Genomic DNA, 20,491 nt, shown 5'->3' with positions numbered 1-20,491 from the left:
GGAGAGAGGGAGATCGAAAGGGGGGAATTCAGCCACTGAGCCGATTTTAACCTCTGTTCGCTCCGGCTCAGATGCACGTCTCAGAACACACCTATTCCTGTTTGCAAACATAGAGAAGTTGGAGAATACTGCTAGCATGTGCTGAAGTCGAATATACTTTGTGCAAGATTGCTACTGCGTTTAGACAGTACTGTCAGAACAAACAGTATAGATGCAAAGCCTGAAGGACTGTATCCATCTCAAGATTTCAATTTAATAGAGAGCATACATGGGCCACCATTTATGGAAGAGGAAGATGTGCCATGTTCCTGAGGATAATCTGTTTAGTAGGGATGGCCCAGTCCAAACTTCACTAATTGTGAGGCAAGTGATCCTAACCTGAACAAAATCATTTCCAGTATTTGATAGGAGAAGATAGCCTTCCAATCTGACAGTTATTCTGGTAATGTGTGGTCTGGTTTCATTGTTAGGGTCGCCATCCTCCAGGTACTAGCTGGAGATCTCCTGCTATTACAACTGATCTCCAGACAATAGAGATCCGTTCACCTGGAGAAAATGGCTGCTTTGGCAATTGGACGCTATGGCATTGAAGTCCCTCACCTCCCCAAACCCACCTTCTTCAGGTTCCAACACAAAAATCTCCAGGCATTTTCCACCCTGGAGCTGGCAACCCAATTCATTGTCCTGAGATAGCAGGAAGCAGGATGCACGGGGACAGGAAAGAGATCTGAACCTGACAAAGACCAACCAGAAGAGTACCCAACCAGAAGAGTACCATCCACACAGGATCATCCTAACTGGTGTTTCTATATGGAGTGTTTTCCTTTTCAGCCAAGAGTTGTACCAAGTGTAGGCATGCCAGCCTCCAGGTGGGACCTGGGATCTCCCAGAATTACAGCTCATCTCCAGACTGCAGAGATCAGTTCCCCTGGAGAAAATGGATGCTTTGGAGGGTGGACTCTATGGTAATACAAGCCTACTGAGGTCTCTCCAACCCCCAAACCCTGCCCTCCCCAGGCTCTACCCCCAGATTTCCAGGAGTTCCCCCACCTGGATCAGGCAACCCTAACCAGATGTACTCTAAAGAATGGGTCCTAATTGCCTGAACTGTTTCATTATCTTAAGCTTTGTTCATTAAAAAAGCAAGCCGGATGGGGAGGCAGATGAAGTTAGGGCTGATTCTGAGAGAGGGAGACAGAGGCCATTTTTGCATGGTCAATTCTGATGCTCACTCAAAGCTCTTTTTAAAAATGCGACTTAAAAATGCCTTTTCACAGTCCCGATGCAAAAGGAGAAGTTCTACTCCCCCCACTCGCCTGCTCCTTTGTTCTCATTTGCGTAACAATTATCATATGCATAGCTAACAATCCTCTGTTGTTTTGCATTGTTCCTTGAGGGGGATTCTTCGTGGCAAACACCAAAGGTCGCGTTAAATGGGCTCTTTTGTAATGCGAAACAGGATTCCCCCTTGAGAAGCTGCTACTGTTGGTACATGGACAAAGTGCAGACAGGAGCTTTCATCAAAGTTTACTTTATTAAAAGCTAAAATGGATCTCTATACGGATGCCTGAAATTGCATGAACGTCAGCAGCTAAAATGTGACAGTTATATTTGGCTGTACCACATAAAATGGCAGATGGAAAGTTTAAAGGCTAGACTAGTACTCAACATGGCGTCAACCACCAGGTTAAAAAGAAAAAAGCCTGGAAGTTTATGTGTAAGTTAATTAGAACTAAAATAACTTCAATGAGCTCCAAAGCTCAATTAGAAGTATAAAAGGCACCAAACAGTCTCACATTTCTTCTTTAGGAAAAAAAATTAGAACACAAGATATTAGTTTGGCACATTACTTTTATGGAGGCCTTCCAGCCCAATCAGTTGAAACTGGCATCATTAACGTGGATATCCAAAAACAAACTTAAGACCAACCAAAATAACACAACACCGTGTGCAAATTTTTGAGTTTTCTACAACTCAGGCTGGATGTTACAAAAACAAGAATGGTGGCGAAGTGGGGAAAGAAAGCTCATTCAGGCCATGGTTTTAAGGTCTCTTTGTCAGCATCCTTAAGATGCAGGATCAGCCTAGAGCATCCCTGACAAGTGCTGGTCCAGCCTCTGCTTAAAGAACTGCCAGTGAGGGGGAGCCCACCACCTCCCTAGGGAGCTGATTCCACTGTCGAACAACTCTTACTGTAAAAAAACTTTTCCTAATATCCAGCCGGTACCTTTCCTCTCGCAATTTAAACCCATTATTGCGAGTCCTATCCTCTGCTGGCAACAGGAACAGCTCCCTGCCCTCCTCTAAATGACAGCCCTTCAGATTCTTCAAGAGAGCAATCATGTCCTCTCTCAACCTCCTCTTCTTCAGACTAAGCATTCCCAACTCCCTCAGCCTTTCCTTGTAGGGCTTGGTCTCCAGGCCCCTGATCATCCCTGTCGCTCACCTCTGCACCCGATCCATTCTGTCCACATCCTTTTTGAAGCGAGGCCTCCAGATCCTGGAGAGAATAGGTATGCATCATGATTAGTATCCATTTTGACTAGCAGCCATGGATGGCCCCATAGTGCATGAACATGTCCACTCCCCTCTTAAAGCCTTCCAAGTTGTGTACGGCATGTGCACAGGCAGGGTTTTTCCCCCCAATGGTTTGTTTTCAAAAATGCAGCCAGTCACTCATCTACAAACCAAGCTTTGCCAGAAGACTGGTTGTCGTAAAACAGAGCAACCCCTTCGTTCTGGCTAGGCATATTTCCCAGCCTGATCAAATAGCTTTCTAGCACTGCTTCCCTATAGAAATTACACCGTCTGTTCTTTTGTCCAACTTATGGATGGAACCTGAACTGAAAGATCATGAATGGAATGATACCCATTGTCTCGACCCTGAGAGCTTTAAGCTAAGGCAACGGCCGTGGAAAAGAAATACGCTGTGGTGAAATTTCTCTGCAAACTTCCTGGAGCCCAAAGGAGCTCACCTGCAGGGATCATGTAGGCCGGACAACTCTGAGACATTCACAATGCCCATAATTTACTCTTTCCCGGGGAAAGGAACAGCTCGGGCACCTATCAGGAAAGTTGAGATTGATATTCTGTGTGTCTAGCATAATTATGCCTTGATCCCCTCTCCGGCTCGTAACTCACTAGTGGAAATAAAATTGCCTGCTGCAGCGATCGCTTCCAGGACTTCTATCACAGTGGCTCAAATAAATCTAAGTTATGGCCCACTGCTGCCTTTACCTATTCGAGGGTCAGACAGCATTCTTAGAGCAGAGTCTGGCAGCCCCTGACCACAAGGTTCGACACGGATTTGGTTGGGAGCAGGTTTACTTCCAAGGGGCTTTCGAGATGCAGTGTCTCTTTTGATGGCTTAGCGAATGTCCAATACATTTAAATTAAAATGGCGTTCCATTACATCGGAATCAGACATGGAATTACTTTGCCATTAATTATAGGTAATCTGCACTTTTACATTAACTCCATTACCAGTAATAGACTTTTAATGTGGTACTTACATTGTGCTTAAAGGGCGAGCGCCGATACCTCTTGGAAATATCCGAAGGCGGGAATGAGAAGGGAGATTAGAGAGGAGAAGGGGATAAGAGAAGGGGTGGGAAAGGAGGACAAGGGGAGGGAACTCGAACACGGCTGTTGAGGGATGCAGAAAGAGGCTGGGATGAAGAGAAGGTCGCGAGGGGAAGAAGGGAAACAGACAGGGGAAGTCAATGGAAGGATTAAACAGGAGGGTGAGCTGCCAAAGCAATTAACAAGAATAATGGCAGAAGAAAGAATTGCCTACTAAAACCAGTTTTTTTTTTTTTTAACTAAGGGCTATTTCACACAGTATACAATGTAAACTGGGATCTTTCCACTAAGGTTTGAAATAATCAAGTTGGAAATTGTGTGTCTGGTTCCCTTGCTAAAGGACATAGTGCAGACGCATGCAGACTGAATTTACCTCAAGACAAAACAGGGGAGGGAGAGGGTGTTTAACGCTAAAATATCTACCTGGTGTCATTATTTGAAATTGGGTTCCCTGCTTTATTCTCAGCATTTGAAAGGATAAAAAGACATGTTCTTCAAAAATATGCTTCTCCCCCCCCCCCCTATTAAAATGCTAATAGCAAAGCGGGAAGCCCAGATTTGTTTGGTAAAACCAAGAGGAGATTGAAGGGTTAAACGTTCAGTCCCTTCCCTGCACTGCCCCAAAGCAAACTGAGGCTGTATGAGCCTGCAATTTGCAGTTTGTTAGTAGGAAAAGCATGTGGTTTTAATTTCATCCATTTGAACCCTGAGTCACTCAATCCTTCCTTCTAACATACTGTATATGCCTAGCAGAGCAATCTGAAGGGGGTTGTTGTGAGGCATCCAGGGATGGCACCGCTGTGCCACCTCATGATAGGGTTGCCAACCTCCAGGTACTAGCTAGAGATCTCCTGCTATTACAACTGATCTCCAGCCGATAGAGATCAGTTCACCTGGAGAAAATGGCCACTTTGGCAATTGGACTCTATGGCATTGAAGTCCCTCCCCTCCCCAAACCCCATCCTCTTCAGGCTCTGCCCCAAAAACCTCCCACTGGTGGCAAAGAGGGACCTGGCAACCCTACCTCCTGAGCAGCTTGCTGCCCCCCCCCCCCAAAAAATCCAAAAATATTATTATTTCAAATCCCTGTGAAATTGCTCCATGCAGTTTCACGGGGCTATGCTCTCTTTTGGCTGGTGCAAGTTCGCGCCGGCAAAAGGCGACATTTCCATGGCAAAAGGGCTCAGGCAACTGACTAAAGTCAGCTCCGTTCCCAGGAATGCCTTATTTGGCACCAGCATGAGCCCTTGATCCAGGGAAATGCTGCCATGCCGGCTGCGCTGGCACCCATGCGTGACGCAGCCATGAGGCTTCCTAGCGCTGGTATAAGTGGCCCTGCGCCAGTGTTAGTGCCAATTTAGCTGGTGCAAGTGGCCTAACGCTGGCCCAGGGCTCACGCTGGCTCCAAAGACCTCCCTCCCTCCCTCCCTTCAAGGTTAAAAGCGGTGGTTTGGAGCGGTGGACTCTGATCTGGAGAACCGGGTATGATTCCCCACTCCTCCACATGAGCAGCGGAGGCTAGTCTAGTCTGGTGAATGTAATCTTCATATCTACAGCACTAGTCTGGGTGTCAGACTGGGTTATTGATACAAATTGAAAGAATGCAAAACTGGAAATAATTGATATTAAAGAAGGAATACAAGTGTTTTTATTTATGTAAATTAGTAACATTTGGAATAAAAAAAACTAACCTTGGTAGTATATTCATTTTGACTGCAGAAATCCTTCCTAACCACAAAATTCTTAACTTTTCCCATCTATGTATAACTTCATTGATATTTGTCCAAACTTTTTGATAATTGCCTTTATAGAGGCTATCATTTTGTCCTGTTACATATATTCCCAGATATTTTATTGTTATTTTTGGTCACAACACAGTCTGTTACTTTTTTCTATCTCTTCTTCCTCTGCTTTGGTTGCCGTTAATAACATTATCTTTGTCTTCTTTTTATTCCATTTATATCCAGAATAAGTTCCAAATCTATTTATTTCTTCCATTGTACATTTCAGAGAAATGTTTGGTTTTATTACTGATAGCACAACATCATTCACATAATTTTGCGTTATCTTTCTTTATTCCAGAAACCTTTATAGCTTGTCTAATTTTTATAGCTAATATTTCAATTGCCAGAAAAAATAAAATAGAAGATTTTCAATCTGCACTGTCTCTCATTGCATGGCCTGTATGCTGATTTCTCTTCTGGATAAGGATGAAAAGACACATAGTATCTCAAGATCTGTCACAGCAACTGCTTTTACCTGAGGTGGGAGTCTAGCTTCACAGTTTGTATGGCAGATGGGCATACCTGCAAAGTGAATGTGTGTTCAGCTCCTTCTTCATCTTTCAGTTTGTGCTGCTCATTTTTTTCCAGTGGTGTACATGTTTGTCTACATGAGCCTCCATCTTATTTGTTTTAAATAAACCCTGCATTAAAAAAAAAAAAAAAAACTAGCCCTAAGGATTGGGAGGGGATATGGTAGGGAGGACATGGACACTAGCCAATATTCACCTTGCTCAAACTGAAACATGCTGTGAGTTTTAGAACCATCCCCCCCAAGGTCAGCCTGAGAGACCACAATGGAGAGGTGCTTCCCCCCTAGACAGCTCTGTTCCTCTAAAAATATCACATCAGTCACAGTCTTCATCTACAGAAGCGTAAATCTTTCTCCATAAACTCAGTTTTCCCTCCCCGCACAAATGTCTTTGTTCAATGGGCATAGAGTCAATTTTTCCATCCCCCAAATCTCAAGGAATGCCCCAAGCCAGAAGTGGCAACCCTGTTTATTTTATGTATTTAAAATGTTTTATGTGGCCTTTCCACCTGATCAGAGTCCACAAGGTGGTGAACATAAAAAAATTAAAACATTTAAACAATTAAAAACATAGTTAAAATTATGAAGCAATTCAATTAAAACACACAAACTAGAAGGAGAGCCAATAACCATTGGAGGAGGGGTGTATCCCAGATGAAGCAAAAAAAAAGTTTCACCTGCTGGTGAAAGACACCAACAGAGGGACACAGATGAATCTCCCTGGGGTGTGAGGTTTGGGTGCCATGACCAAGAAGGCCCTTCCCAGGTTGCCACCTGTCTAGCTTCAGACGGTGGGAACTGAAGCAGGGCCTTCAAAGATGACCAGTGTGTGTATATATATGTGTGAGAGTGTGTGTGTGTGTTTGTGTGTGCCATCAAGCCACAGCTGACTTATGGTAACTTTGTAGGGTTTTCAGAGGTGGTTTGCCATTGCCTGCCTCTGCGTGGGCTGAGAGAATTCTGAAAGAAGAGCTGTGACTAGCCCAAGGTCACCCAGCAGGCTTCATGTGGAGGAGTGGGGAAACCAACCAAGTTCACCAGATTAGAGTCCGCCGCTCCTGTGGAGGAGTGGGGAATCAAACCCAGTTCTCCAGATCAGAGTCCACCACTCCAAATCACCTCTCTTAACCACCAAATTATGATGGTCGGCAGGCAGTCCAGTTGATTGGCGGGCAATTGCCCACCACAACCGGGCACTAGGAAACCCTATGTGCAAACCTGGGAAAACATCCTGTTTCTTTTTTGCATAGTTTAGCAGCAAGGATGCCATGATTTTCAATCCAGTTCCTTAAGAAGAAATTATGCACATTTCCGATGAACTTTTTGATTGATACAGGAGGAGCCTTATTTAGTGCCGGCTTGCATCAGATTTGCAGCAGAACGGGCATCAACTGATCTGGAAGCCCAAGAGGGAAAAACAGTATTTTATGGTGTCTACAAATCGCATCACCTTTCATTATGCATGGGCCAGTTCTCCCTCTAGTTTAGTATTCACCCCAGACTAACTAATAAAAATGTCTCAGAAACATTACTAGGAGGAAATTAGAGCGGTGTATATAAATTTCTGTGAGAGAGAGAATGTTTCTCAGAAATATTTTTCAGAACCAAGTCTGATTTTTGCCAGTCCCTTGTTTTCCCCCTTGTCGATTTCAAAACAAACAAACAACAACAACAAAAATATAGGGAATCGGTATCAGTGAAGTCTACAAAATCAGACTGTATCTCGCAATTACATTGCAAAATTGAAGCCTAAGAAACCAATGGGTGCCACTGAGAGATTTTTTTAAAGATCTGTTAAAAACAGGCCCTGCGCTGGATGGCCCAGGCTACACCAATCTTATCAGATCTTGGAAGCTTAGCAGGGTGAGCTTAATATTTGGATGGAACACCACCGAGGAATACCAGGGTTGCTATGCAGAGGCAGGCAATGGCAAACCACCTATTATTGTCTCTTGCTGTGAAAACCCTACAAAGTTGCCATAAACCAGCTACAACTTGATGGCATTTTCCACTACAACCACTATTAAAAAAATAGAAGAAGAAGAAGAAGAAGAAGAAGAAGAAGAAGGAGAAGGAGAAGGAGAAGGAGAAGGAGAAGGAGAAGGAGAAGGAGAAGGCATGAGGCTGCCTTATACTGAATCAGACCCTTGGTCCATCAAAGAAGAAGAAGAGTTGGTTTTTATATGCCAACTTTCTCTACCACTTAAGGGAGAATCAAACCACCTTACAATCACCTTCCTGTCCCCTCCCCACAACAGACACCCTGTGAGGTAGGTGGGGCTGAGAGTGGGTGACTAGCCCAAGCTCATCTAGCTGGCCTTATGTGGAGGAGTGGGGAATCAAACCCAGTTCTCCAGATTAGAGTCCACTGCTCCAAACCACCCCACTTAACCACTACACCACACTGGCATCGGGGGCTATGTCTCAGAGTCACTTGATGAAACCTACTAGTCCAAGGTCACCCAGCTGGCTTCATGTGTAGGAGTGCGGAAACAAATTCAGTTCTCCAGATGAGAGTCCACTGCTCCAAACCACCACTTGTAACCACTACACCATGCATGTCCATTATTATTATTTTAAATAAACAGTGGTTACCTGTTCCTCTTCAACAGTGTTTTTAACTTTTTTTTATCTGGACCCCTGTAGTCTGTGTCCCGTTTTATGGGCAGCATTCAGGGTTTGTGAAGGTTACTCAACCTCAGAAGAATCTTCTTGAAGGATAGTTGGATAAAGCATACTGTTGCAACATAAGAGGGATATATGCAGAAGAACGCTCGCTACACCTCATCTTTGCAACTACCTACTCTGGCTTGGAAACTGTGAGATATACTAAACGGACATTTTCAGTATTAGCTCTTCAGAAATTATTGAACATTTGAATCAGTTTGTCACATGTGTAAACTGTTTGGTATTGACGTACATTTTTGTTGTTTGGTTGCTTAACAGCCCATTCCTGAGCTGACAGCATACGCAGATGGCGGGGAAGAGGCGCAACTGCGCCTCCTCCTAAGCCGTTTCGCGTTCGCCGTTTAACAAAAAAAAAAAAGCCATTTTGCGGCTTTTTTTTGGGTTTAACTTGGGCCTTTCACCCCATAGGGAACAGCGAGGCTGTGCCCAGCACCGGCGTACCGGGCCGAACCGGGATAGGAAGCCACCTAACCTGTGGCTCCTCCCCCTGGCCCACCCCCAGAACGCCCCCCTGCACCGGTACAGCCACTCTACACCGTGGCCTGTACCACAGAGAGGCCACGCTAGTGGAGGGGCAAGGCGTGGTGATATGAAAGACCTCTGCCTGAGACCCTGGAGATCCATTGCCGGTCTGAGTAGGCAATACTGACTTTGATGGACCAAGGGTCTGATTCAGTATAAGGCAGCTTCATGTGTTCATGTGTGCTGCCCAGTTGTCGGACCTCAAGAGGAACTGGTTGGTCACTGTGTGAAGCAGGATGTTGGGTTAGATGGACCACTGGTCTGCTCCAGCAAGGCGCTTCTTAGGTTCTTATCAGGGGAAGCAGAGGGAGGAAGCAGATCTGCCTCCAAGGTTGCCAGGTCCCTCTTTGCCACCGATGGAAGGTTTTTGGGGTGGAGCCTGAGGAGGACAGGGTTTGGGGAGGGGAGTGACTTCAATGCCATAGAGTTCAATTGCCAAAGCAGCCATTTTCTCCAGGTGACCTGATGTCTATCGGTTGGAGATCAATTGTAATAGCAGGAAATCTCCAGCCACCACCTGGAGGATGGGAATCCTATCTGCCTTTCCTACAAGAGCCTCTGTCCCAGGTAAGAGAGTCAGTCCTGCTGCTTTCTCTGCATGCTACAGGGGTGGCAGCTCCCCCCCCCCCCAGCTATGGCCCTGGCTGGAGGAAGTAAGAGATGCTTGGTGGAAATGGATGCTCTGCTTCTTCATATGGAGATATAAAAGAAATCACTGCTTTGAAGATGGCCTTTGGGCAGGTAAAAAAGGAGTGGTGTATTTTCTATTGATCCCCCCTCCCCCCAAGATGCATTCAGTCTTTGATATATGAGCAGACAGGAGAGGCATCTTTGAGACAGGAGCAGACAGACAGCCTTTGAGACACAAGCAGACAGGAGAGGTATCGAACCGGATTTTGGTAATGGGTTGAGTTTTCAACATATTTGGGGATAAAATGAAAATGGTCTACTTTCAAGGACTGAGGAATCCCGGATACTGGTTTTTGCTGATTCCATCATAGATTTTGAATCTGGGATTAATTTCGATGCTTGTTCAGCATATTTTGCTCATCCGGTTCTCTCAGAACTCTCTCAGCCCACACAGAGGCCGGTAGTAGCAAACCACCTCCGAACATCTCTTGCCTTGGAAACCCTGTGGGGTTGCCATAAGTCAGCTGTGACTTGATGGCACACGCGCAAACACACGTTTCATTTTACTTTGTTCTCAGTTTCAAAAATGGAGTGTGCCTGGCCACGTTTTGAGCGCTACGACGTAACTAAATATAGACAGCAGTTGAATATTGTCTCCGAACACTATTAAAATAGTAATGCAGTGCCATTTATGGAAATACAGGCTGTCGCTGAATGCCAGTTATCATCTTTCTCTTTCTTGGCTCCTGCTCCCTCCTTTACCCAGAATTCTTTGCCTCAATCTGCTACTGCCCCAGAGACTAACAGTGCAGTCCTCATCATTTGTGTATAAAGTGTCATCAAGTCGCCACCGATATATGGCGACCCATGGTGGGGTTTTCAAGGCAAGTGATTAAGCAAATGTGGTTTGCCATGATGATGATGATGATGATGATGATGAAGAAGAAGAACAACAACAACAAGAAGAACAACAACAACAACTTAAGGAAGAATCAAACCAGCTTACAATCACCTTCCCTTCCCCTCCCCACAACAGACACCCTGTGAGGTAGATGAGGCTGAGAGAGCTGTGACTAGCCCAAGGTCACCCCAGCTGGCTTCATGTGGAGGATTGAGGAAACAATTCCAGTTCACTAGATTAGCCTCTGCTGCTCATGTGGAGCAGTGGGGAATCAAACCTGGTTCTCCAGATCAGAGTCCACAGCTCCAAATCACTGCTCTTAACCACTATAACACACTATTAATTCTTGATTGTTTATGCATAGTAAATGTGTTGTGTACCTGTTCACACATCATGACTAGTAGGGGTGTGCATTGAGTAAAAATTTATTATTATTTTTCATCCAGGATTTGCAGGGGGGAGGACACTTTTATCATAATCAATTATTATTTTTGGGTTGGATATAATAACTAGTTCAGGATTCAAATGCATGTGTGTGTGTTTTTCTGGTTCCTGGTTCTCAGAATCATTGTTTTCAATGTGGGAACCAATTCAAGGCTCCGGGGCAGTCGGTGGAAAACTGTTGGTACCCTGAAGATAGTTCTCTCACCCACCCTGGAAAAGTGCTTGGCAGTGGGGAATGAACATACACAAAGGGATGGAAATGATATGGGGATAAGGCAACTCTCCTATGAGGTGCGGTTAAAATGCTTAGGGCTGTTTAGCTTGGAAAGAAGGGGGTTAAAGGGAGACATGATAGAGGTCTATAAAATGGTGCATGGTGTGGAGAGAGTGGGCAGGGAGAAGCTTTTCTCCCTCTCTCACAATACTAGAACGTGGATGCTAGTCATGATGCATACCTATTCTCCCCAGGATCAGAGGAGCATGCCGAATCTATTAGGTGCTGTGGAACACAGGTAGGATAATGCTGTGGCTGTCATCTTGTTTGTGGGCTTCCTAGAGGCACCTGCTAGGTCACTGTGTGAACAGACTGCTGGACTTGCTGGACCTTGGTCTGATCTAACATGGCCTTTCTTATGTTTTATGATTCAGTGGAAATTTCTTCCAGTGGAAGGTAGGCGATTTTTGGCAATTCTCTCCTCCCATGGCACATCTGTGACTCCCCTGCATTTCGAGGGTGCATTTTTGGCTGCAATCGGAGAGGGAAAGTCATATTCCCCTGATGGAAATCCCATCCTTGAGCACAGCTTTTAGATGGCATCCAACCCACAGGCAGATCAGATCGAACACATTATGGTATATTATTTGGGGCAATTACAATTCCTTTGAAGTACATGTTGAGAAATCCTAAATCCTCTCAATCCTGCCACTCTAGGGTTGTCAACGGTACTAGCTGGAGATCTCCCGCTATTACAACTGATCTCCAGCCGATAGAGATCAGTTCACCTGGAGAAAATGGCTGCTTTGGCAATTGGACTCTATGGCATTGAAGTCCCTCCCTTCCCCAAACCCCATCCTCTTCTGCCCCAAAAACCTCCAGGTATTTCCCAACCCAGAGCTGGCAACCCTACGCCACTCCCAGTTGTCAAATGTATGATCCTGTCTCTTCCATACCTGATTTTGTGCGTCTTAAGATGCAGCATTGAATCAAAACGAACCTACACGTAACATCAAATTCTCCATTGCAAAAATGAAATCCCTAGAAGCCAATAAACCTTTTCCTGTGTTCCTTTTGCAGATCAAAATAAAGGGTACCTTTGCATCGTTCAAAAAAACTCATGAGAATTGAAACCCCATATTGCACACGTCTCTTTAAATAACTTGCTGTGCAATCCTAGCCTGAGTTGGGCCCTTCAAAGACCACTGAAGTCAATGGACTTAGAAGGGTGGAACCCGGCTTAGGATGGCACTGTTGGCCTAGCAAGGAAAGCAATCAAAGCCACTTCCGCTGTTCACATTAACATTCAGTCGCTCAGTAGCTTGAGCATTTTTTTGCTGATGGATCAGAAATGCTGCCGGTTAAATATAGCTACATATCAAAGAGCTAAATTAGCCCAAACAACAAAAGAGGAGACTTCCTAACTCGAAAGCAACCTGCCTTGTGTACAGCGACTGCTCCTGATGGGAAACATAAAATCACAAACACAACGGGGGATTTTTACTTGAAATTTCAGTCGGTACAGCGACGGCAACTCAATCACTCATTGCGGAGATATCCCAGCTGGAAATGATTGCTAAGAATTAATAGCTTTAGAACTCTATCTAATGCTAGTGTTACCCAACGCTCTCAATGAATGTTTGAAGCCACTATTTACTTGCATTGAAAAAGAAAAAAAATGCCCCAAATTACATGGAATCAAATTAAAACATAGAGTTAAAATTTTCTACCCAAACCCAGCCACCAGGCACTGAATATTGAGCATTTATTCTCTATGCTTACAAGAACAATCAAATGTTGTGCCCACTAACTTGAACCTCACTTTAAATTTTCCTTTTTTAGTTATAATTAAAAACAAACTTTAAATTAGCAAAGTATAAATGTATATCTAAGTTGTTATTTCTCATAATTAAAATGTACTGTCAAAGAATCATAGAGTTAGAAGATACTTCCAAAGTCATCTAGTCCAACCCCCTGCACAATGCAGGAAATTCACAACTACCTCCCCGCCACACCCCCAGTGACCCCTACTCCATGCCAAGAAGATGGCAACAAAAACTCTCCAGGATTCCTGGCCCATATGGCCTGGAGGAAAATGGCTTCCTGACCCCAAAGCAGCAAACAATATTAGAAGAAGAAGAAGAAGAAGAAGAGTTGTTGTTTTTTATATGCTGACTTTCTCTACCATTTAAGGGAGACTCAAACCGGCTTACAATTACCTTCCCTTCCCCTCCCCACAACAGACACCCTGTGATGTAGGTGGATCTGAGAGAGCTGTAACTTGCCCAAGGTCATCCAGTTCACCAGATTAGCCTCCGCCACTCATGTGGAGGAGCGGGGAATCAAACCTGATTCTCCAGATCAGAGTCCACAGCCCCAAACCACCGCTCTTAACCACTTAACCACTCTTAACTGGCTCACCATGGGCTTATAAGAAAGAGCCATGAGAGCCAAACGCTGACGCAAACTTTCCTGCCCTCCCTCTCATGATCTGCCTAAGTCCATACAATCAGCATTGTTGTCTTGTACTGGGCAACGTAAAAAGGAATAAAAAAGTACAGAAGGCATTTTATGATACCTCTCTCATAGGACTCACCATGGGCTAACAAAGAAAGGAATAAATAGAAGTTGCTTCTGCTGTTATGTCAGGCTATGATTGAACCAACCCTGACCTGGATGGCCCAGGATGGTCCAAACTCATCAGATCTTAGAAACTAATTAGGGTTGGCCTGGGTTAGTACTGGGATGGGAGACCACCATGAAGTCAAGGGTTACTACACCACTTCTGTTCATCTCTTGACCTGAAAATCTTGTGGGGTCACCATGAGTTGGCTGCATTTTGATGGCACTTTTATAGCACAATGAAACTACATGGGGAAAGTGAAAGTTCGCAGTGCCCAAAGGAGAATACCTTGTAAAATTTGACCTTACAGAGGCCAAGAAGAAAAGAGTTGAATATGTATAAGGTTTTTTTAAAAAATGATTTTGGATTTCATTGCCATTGGGTGATAAATAGGGTTGCCAACCTCCAGGTGGTGGCTGCTGATCTCCCACTATTACATCTGATCTCCAGATGACAGAGATCAGTTCCCCTGGAGAAAATGGCCGCTTTGACAATTGGACTATATGGCATTGAAATCCCTCCCCTCTTCAAACCCCACCCTTATCAGGCTCCACCCCAAAATCTCCAGGTATTTCCCTACATGGAACTGGAAACCCTAGTGATAAAGACTGGGAATGCAATCCTACGCATATTTCCCTTGGGAGTAGGCCTCGTTGATAGGGTTGCCAGGTCGGGAAATACCTGGAGATTTTGTGGATGGAGTTGAGGAGGGAAGGGTTTGGGGAGAGAAGGGACTTCAATGGGGTATAATGCTATAGTCCACCTGAAAAAGCAGCCATTTTCTCCAGGTGAACTGATCTCTGTCACCTGGAGATCATTTGTAGTAGCAGGAGATCTCCAGCCACAACCTGGTGGTTGGCAACCCTCCTCATTGAATAGACCCGACTAGGACTATGAGTAGACCTTCTTAGGATTGCTCAGTGAGTGATTAACAGGGGAACCCTAAACAGAAATACATCCCTCTAAGCCAGTTGACTGCTGTGGATGTAAAAGGATGTATGGAACTCGGTTTAACAAAATGGATGATGAGAGGGAACACATCTTGGTCATCTTCTGGGCATGTAGTGGGGGTCCCTGGGGGTGTGAGGGGAGGGAAGTTGTAAATTTCCTGCATTGTGCAGGAGGTTGGACTAGATGACCCTAGTGGTACCTTCCAACTCTATGATTCTTCTATGATTCTATGGATGCCCCAATTGCACAGTTAACAAGTCTGACAGTCGAACTTACCTAATTTGACTGTGTTGATCAGATGTGAGCCTAGGGTTGCCAGCTCCCTCTTCACCACCAGTGGGAGGTTTTTGGGGGCAGAGCCTGAAGAGGGCAGGATTTGGGGAGGGGAGGGACTTCAATGCCATAGAGTCTAATTGCCCAAGTGGCCATTTTCTCCAGGTGAACCGATCTCTAGTGGCTGGAGATCAGCTGTAATAGCCGGAGATCTCCAGCCAGTACCTGGAGGTTGACAACCTTATGTGAGCCAGTCACGCAGTCTGTGGGTATCTGGCAGGTTGCTTCACCGTGTTCCTTCTCAACAGTTCAGTACAGTGATTGCTGAACAGGTTCATGTCTGGATTTTGCAAAACGGTGCAGCTACCATCTGGAGGTTGGCAACCCGAGTAATTACTAATGATGCAAGTCTTAGGACGGTCTAGTTTGTGATCTTCACTCTTTTCATGGAGGTTTTGACATCAGTCAGTACCTGCCAAATATCACCTTAGGAGCTCTGAATCAAAGGCCCTAGATTTTAGAACCCAAACCATTGCTTCATAATCTCACTCAGAGCTCAATGAGCAGGAAGTAGAAATAAAATCAGGGGAAAATGACAAATTGTTTAACAGATGGATTTGCTAATTTCAAACCTCAGAGCATATGGTACAATTCAACTGCCCCTCATTAGAAAAGACGGCCCTCATTTTAGGCCCAGATCTTAACACCATCCCACACAGCCCTGATGTTCTCACTTTATTAACGTAAATTATTTACAGGAGGGAATCTAAATCATGGAAAACAGCCCTGTGGAAAACCTCATTTTTAGCTTAGCATTTTCCCCATTATCTGAGCTGACAATGAATGTTGTGGTCAGAAACCAGTTTTACAAGAGAGGCACTTGGAGGGAAAAGCCAGGATCTGCTCCGCATTGTTCAAGCACACTGCTAGGGTTGCCAACCTCCAGATACTAGCTGGAGATCTCCTGCTATTACAACTGATCTCCAGCCGATAGAGATCAGTTCACCTGGAGAACATGGCCATATTTGCAATTTTATTCTATGGCATTGAAGTCTCTCCCCTCCCCATACCCTGCCCTCCTCAGGCTCCACCCCAAAAACCTCCCGTTGGTGGCAAGGAGGGACCTGGCAACCCTACAGACTGCCCCAAAGATAACTCTTACTGAGGTGGTCAACTTTTATCGGGGGTGTATATCAGACAGCAGTGGAATGGTCATCCCACCTCCAAGATTTCTAAACATAGCCTCCGTTCAGAGATCATGCAGAAACACTTTGTTCATTTTAGCTTGCTGGAAGTACAGAAACAATAGTCTCTCACATGCAGTATCTCTTGCATGTTGGCTTAGGATTGGCAGGTCCCTCTTTGCCGCTGGCGGGAGGTTTTGGGGATGAAGCCTGAAGAGGACGGGGTTTGAGGAGGGGGAGGAACTTCAATGCCATGGAGTCCAATGGCCAAAGCTGACATTTTCTCCAGGAGGTTGGCAGCCCTATCTATACTTCAATTTTAACATGTCTCTTAGTGGCTTGAAACAACATCATAGCTATTAAGAATGGCAACTATGTAGCAGCTTAGAAAGTAAACCTCAGCTAGCTAGATTTATTATTTTATTCTGTCAGCTTGCCTATTTGACTATGTCACTCGTATTTTAATCTCTTTTGAACTTTCTATTAATAATGCTTTTTTCAGGCTTTATGGTTGGGTTCTTTGAGTTTTCTGACCTAACCCAGTGATTTTGGTTACTCTACTGGTGTAAGACGGGCTCAGTCTTCATAACGTTTTGTGGAGAACTCACAGCGTCATCTCACCTCTGTTAAAGCCTTCACAACCACAAGCCAAAATACTTCAGTTCCTTTAGTACAGTGGTTCCCAAACTTTTGGGGCCACCGCCCCCTTGGTCCCACAAACTCAACCCGAGCACCCACTACCCTACCCTATAAAAAGCATTATTCAAAATAGGGGTTTGCATGATGCACTAAAGAAGATAAGAAGAATAGCATTTCAAAACAGTAGCAATTAATTGCACATCTATTCAAAATCAAATTAAAACGTTTTACTTGAAATTTATTCAACAAAATTGATGAACTTGATCCAGTGGTACCACCTCTTCAAAGTCTTGAAAAAAAAATTCTGATAGTTTCCACCAAATTTGCCACCATGGTGCCTAGGGTTGCCAGGTCCCTCTTTGCCACCGGTGGGAGGTTTTTGGGGCTGAGCCTGAGGAGGGTGGGGTTTGGGGAGGGGAGGGACCTCAATGCCATAGAGTCCAATGCCCAAAACGGCCATTTTCTCCATGTGAACTGATCTCTGTCGGCTGGAGATCAGTTGTAATAGCAGGAGATCTCCAGCTGGTACCTGGAGGTTGGCAACCCAATGATGCCATAGCTTGATCGATTGCAAATTAGTGAACAACACAGTTGAAGGGGCCCACCTCTAGCACTCCTCTGCTGCCCCCTTGCCTCTAAGTGCCCCCCTAGGTAATCCCACCACCCCATAGGGGGTGGTACGGCCCACTTTGGAAATCACTGCTTTAGTATAAGCAGCAAGCATAGATATGCGTGCCGTATACACTATTTATGATGTTGTATCTATTGAGAGTGATCAAAGATGCTTGGCCTGAAACAAGGTGACCTGGGATTTAGCTGAGTCCTACGGCCATGGGTGCAGGAGGGGAGGGGGGAAGATTTGCAGTAATGTGATTCTATAAGCTCTTAATGACAGCCATTTGCTTGGCATATTTCTGAGGTGGAGGAGAACTCATTTCCAGCAGTGGGGTCTTCGGCGTGACCCAGAAATGGCCACAGACAGCAGGAACCATTAGGGTTTTATGCAAAGATGTACCATCACAATCTACTTTGTAAAAACTAAAGCACATCCACTATGTATGCTGGGTTGCATTGAGCCAGTAGGTAGGGTTTCCAATCTCCAGGTGGGGGCTGGAGATCTCTTACTATTACAACTGATCTCCAGCTGATAGAGATCAGTTCCCCTGGAGAAAATGGCCACTTTGGCTATAGGATTCTATGGCGTTGAAGTCCCTCCCCTCCCCAAATCCCACCCTCCTCAGGCTCTGCCCCAAAATCTCCCATTGGTGGCAAATAGGGACCTGGCAACCCTATAGTAGGACATGGTGGCTACCTTTTTGTAAAGAACACGGAAAGCTTTGGGTGATGTAATTTCCACAGCAAGGTTGACTTTTTTGAACGGTTGTTAACAGAAGGATTCACCTCCACTGAGGCTCTCTCTGTCCTGACTTCCTACCCATGTGTAAGGCTGGTGGCTGATGTTTTAGAATGCCTGGGGTATGTAGTGTGATCAAACGACATACGTTTGCACAAAAAGGGAAGCGAGGAACACATCTGGCTTAGCAGAGGGGAACAGAAAGGCACCACAAACAGCTTTGTGGCAATAGTTGTTCTGCTTCAGGCTTTACTTTTAAATGGCAACACAAAATGCCCGAAGCCAGTCTGTTCCAGGCACATGACTCTTTGGAATGAGCACATGAGGTACTGAGCATTTGAATTGCATGCTTAAATGCGTACATGAATGTTATCAGAATTGGCCCTCTCCTTTGTTCAACACATTGTACAGGCAGGCTGTGGAACTCCATATGACTATGTTACCAAGGAAGAGGTGATGAGGTATGAGAACAGGATGAGAATCTCAACCTCCTCGGGACCACTCTGTAAATCGGGGGTGTCAAACTCAATTGTTATGAGGGCTGGATATGTAGGGTTGCCAGCTCGGGGTGGTAAATACCTGGAGGTTTTTAGGATGGAGCCTGAGGAGGGCGGGGTTTGGAGAGGGGAGGGACTTCAAAGCCATAGAGTAAAATTGCAAAAATGGCCATGTTCTCCAGGTGAACTGATCTCTATCGGCTGGAGATCAGTTGTAATAGCGGGAGATCTCCAGCCGCCACTTGGAGGTTGGCAACCCTATGGATATGTAGGGTTGCCAACCTCCAGGTACTAGCTTGGATTGGATCCTGTGAGAACCTTTTTGCTAGAAGAGTAGGGTTGCCAGGTCCCCCCGGCAACCAACATGAGCTTTCTGGGGCTGGGGCAATGTGACCTCGAAATGTCGCAGATGCGAAATTGCCTCCAAAAACTCTGAGGTGTCCATATAGGGTTGCCAACCTGCAGGTACTAATTGGAGATCTCCTGCTATTACAACTGATCTCCAGGTGTTAGAGATCAGTTCACCTGGAAAAAATGGCAGCTTTGCCAACTGGACTCTATGGCATTGAAGTCCCTCCCCTCTCCAAACCCTGCCCTCCTCAGGCTCCACCCCCAAAACCTCCCGCTGGTGGAAAAGAGGGACCTGGCAACCCTAGCTGGCCCTCTTCTGCCCGCTGATCAGCTGAGTGTCGGGAGGCAGCCGAGTCGATTGGCGGACAATTGGCAAGCATTTAGAAGAGGCATTTCCTCCAGCTGAAGGATCCTTCCTGTGATACAACAAGCAGAAGCCCTTGCATCACATGAACACATGAAACTGCCTTATACTGAATCCAATCACTGCTCCATCAAGGTCAGTGTAGTCTACTCAGACTGCCAGCAGCTGACCAGGGTCTCCAGTGGAAGTCTATTGCATCACATACTACCTGCTCCTTTTAACTGGGGATGCCAGGGATTGAACCTGGAACCCTCTGCATACTGAGCAGATGCTCTATCACTGAGCTACAGCCCCTCCCTCAGAGACAGTTTCCTTCTGCTAGTAGAACAATACTTCTGCTAGCAGTGACAGTTCCACAGGATGCAACCCATACTGTTTACTTTGGAAGAAGAAGAAGAAACTCAAGGCGTATTTTATTGTCTTTAAAGGAAAATACAAGAACATACTCCTGAAAAGTAAACCTCTGGCAACTGATTCTCTTTGTGAGTATATTTTTATACTTTGTGCTGTATTACCTTCCGACTTTCCACAGAACTGTGTGCATTGGTTGTAGTGAAATATATTGATTTTTGCAAGCCAGATATTGCAGTATTTTAATACTTTTGTGCATGTGCACTGTGAATGTAACCCAGCATTTTCTCGTAAAACAAGACTTGAATGAACTCTGGGGTTATTATTTTTTTGTTACTGAAGACAGATTTTCCGCACTGTGGGACTTGACATTGTCTGTGAAAGTGACACGTTTATGAACTGTGGTCTTCTTGCCACAGAAACCTTGGTTAAAGAAGACAAATTGTATATCTATGCTTTTCAGCCTCCAAGCAAACCTTTCAACCTATGTTTGAAAGGGGGGTCTTTTCAGCCATTGAGTGTATTAGTATATTTATTGAATGGGAGAGATCGGGAAGAGGAATCCGAGACACAAGAACGAAAGACCTTTCTGCTAGTTGAATCCGAGTGA

At 45.1% G+C, this 20,491-nt stretch overlaps 1 non-coding gene across 1 annotated transcript; it reads right to left on the bottom strand.

Moving 5' to 3' along the window:
* Positions 1 to 19,752: 19,752 nt before the first annotated feature.
* TRNAT-AGU (transfer RNA threonine (anticodon AGU)) lies at positions 19,753 to 19,824 on the bottom strand. Its single transcript has one exon. It is a non-coding gene; the product is annotated as a tRNA-Thr (tRNA).
* Between the last annotated feature and the right edge of the window lie 667 nt (positions 19,825 to 20,491).

Source organism: Euleptes europaea, chromosome 16, assembly GCF_029931775.1.
Source record: "Euleptes europaea isolate rEulEur1 chromosome 16, rEulEur1.hap1, whole genome shotgun sequence".
Taxonomy (NCBI): domain Eukaryota; kingdom Metazoa; phylum Chordata; class Lepidosauria; order Squamata; family Sphaerodactylidae; genus Euleptes; species Euleptes europaea.
Note: the sequence above shows the minus strand (reverse complement) of the source record. Positions and strands in the feature narration are given on the sequence as shown.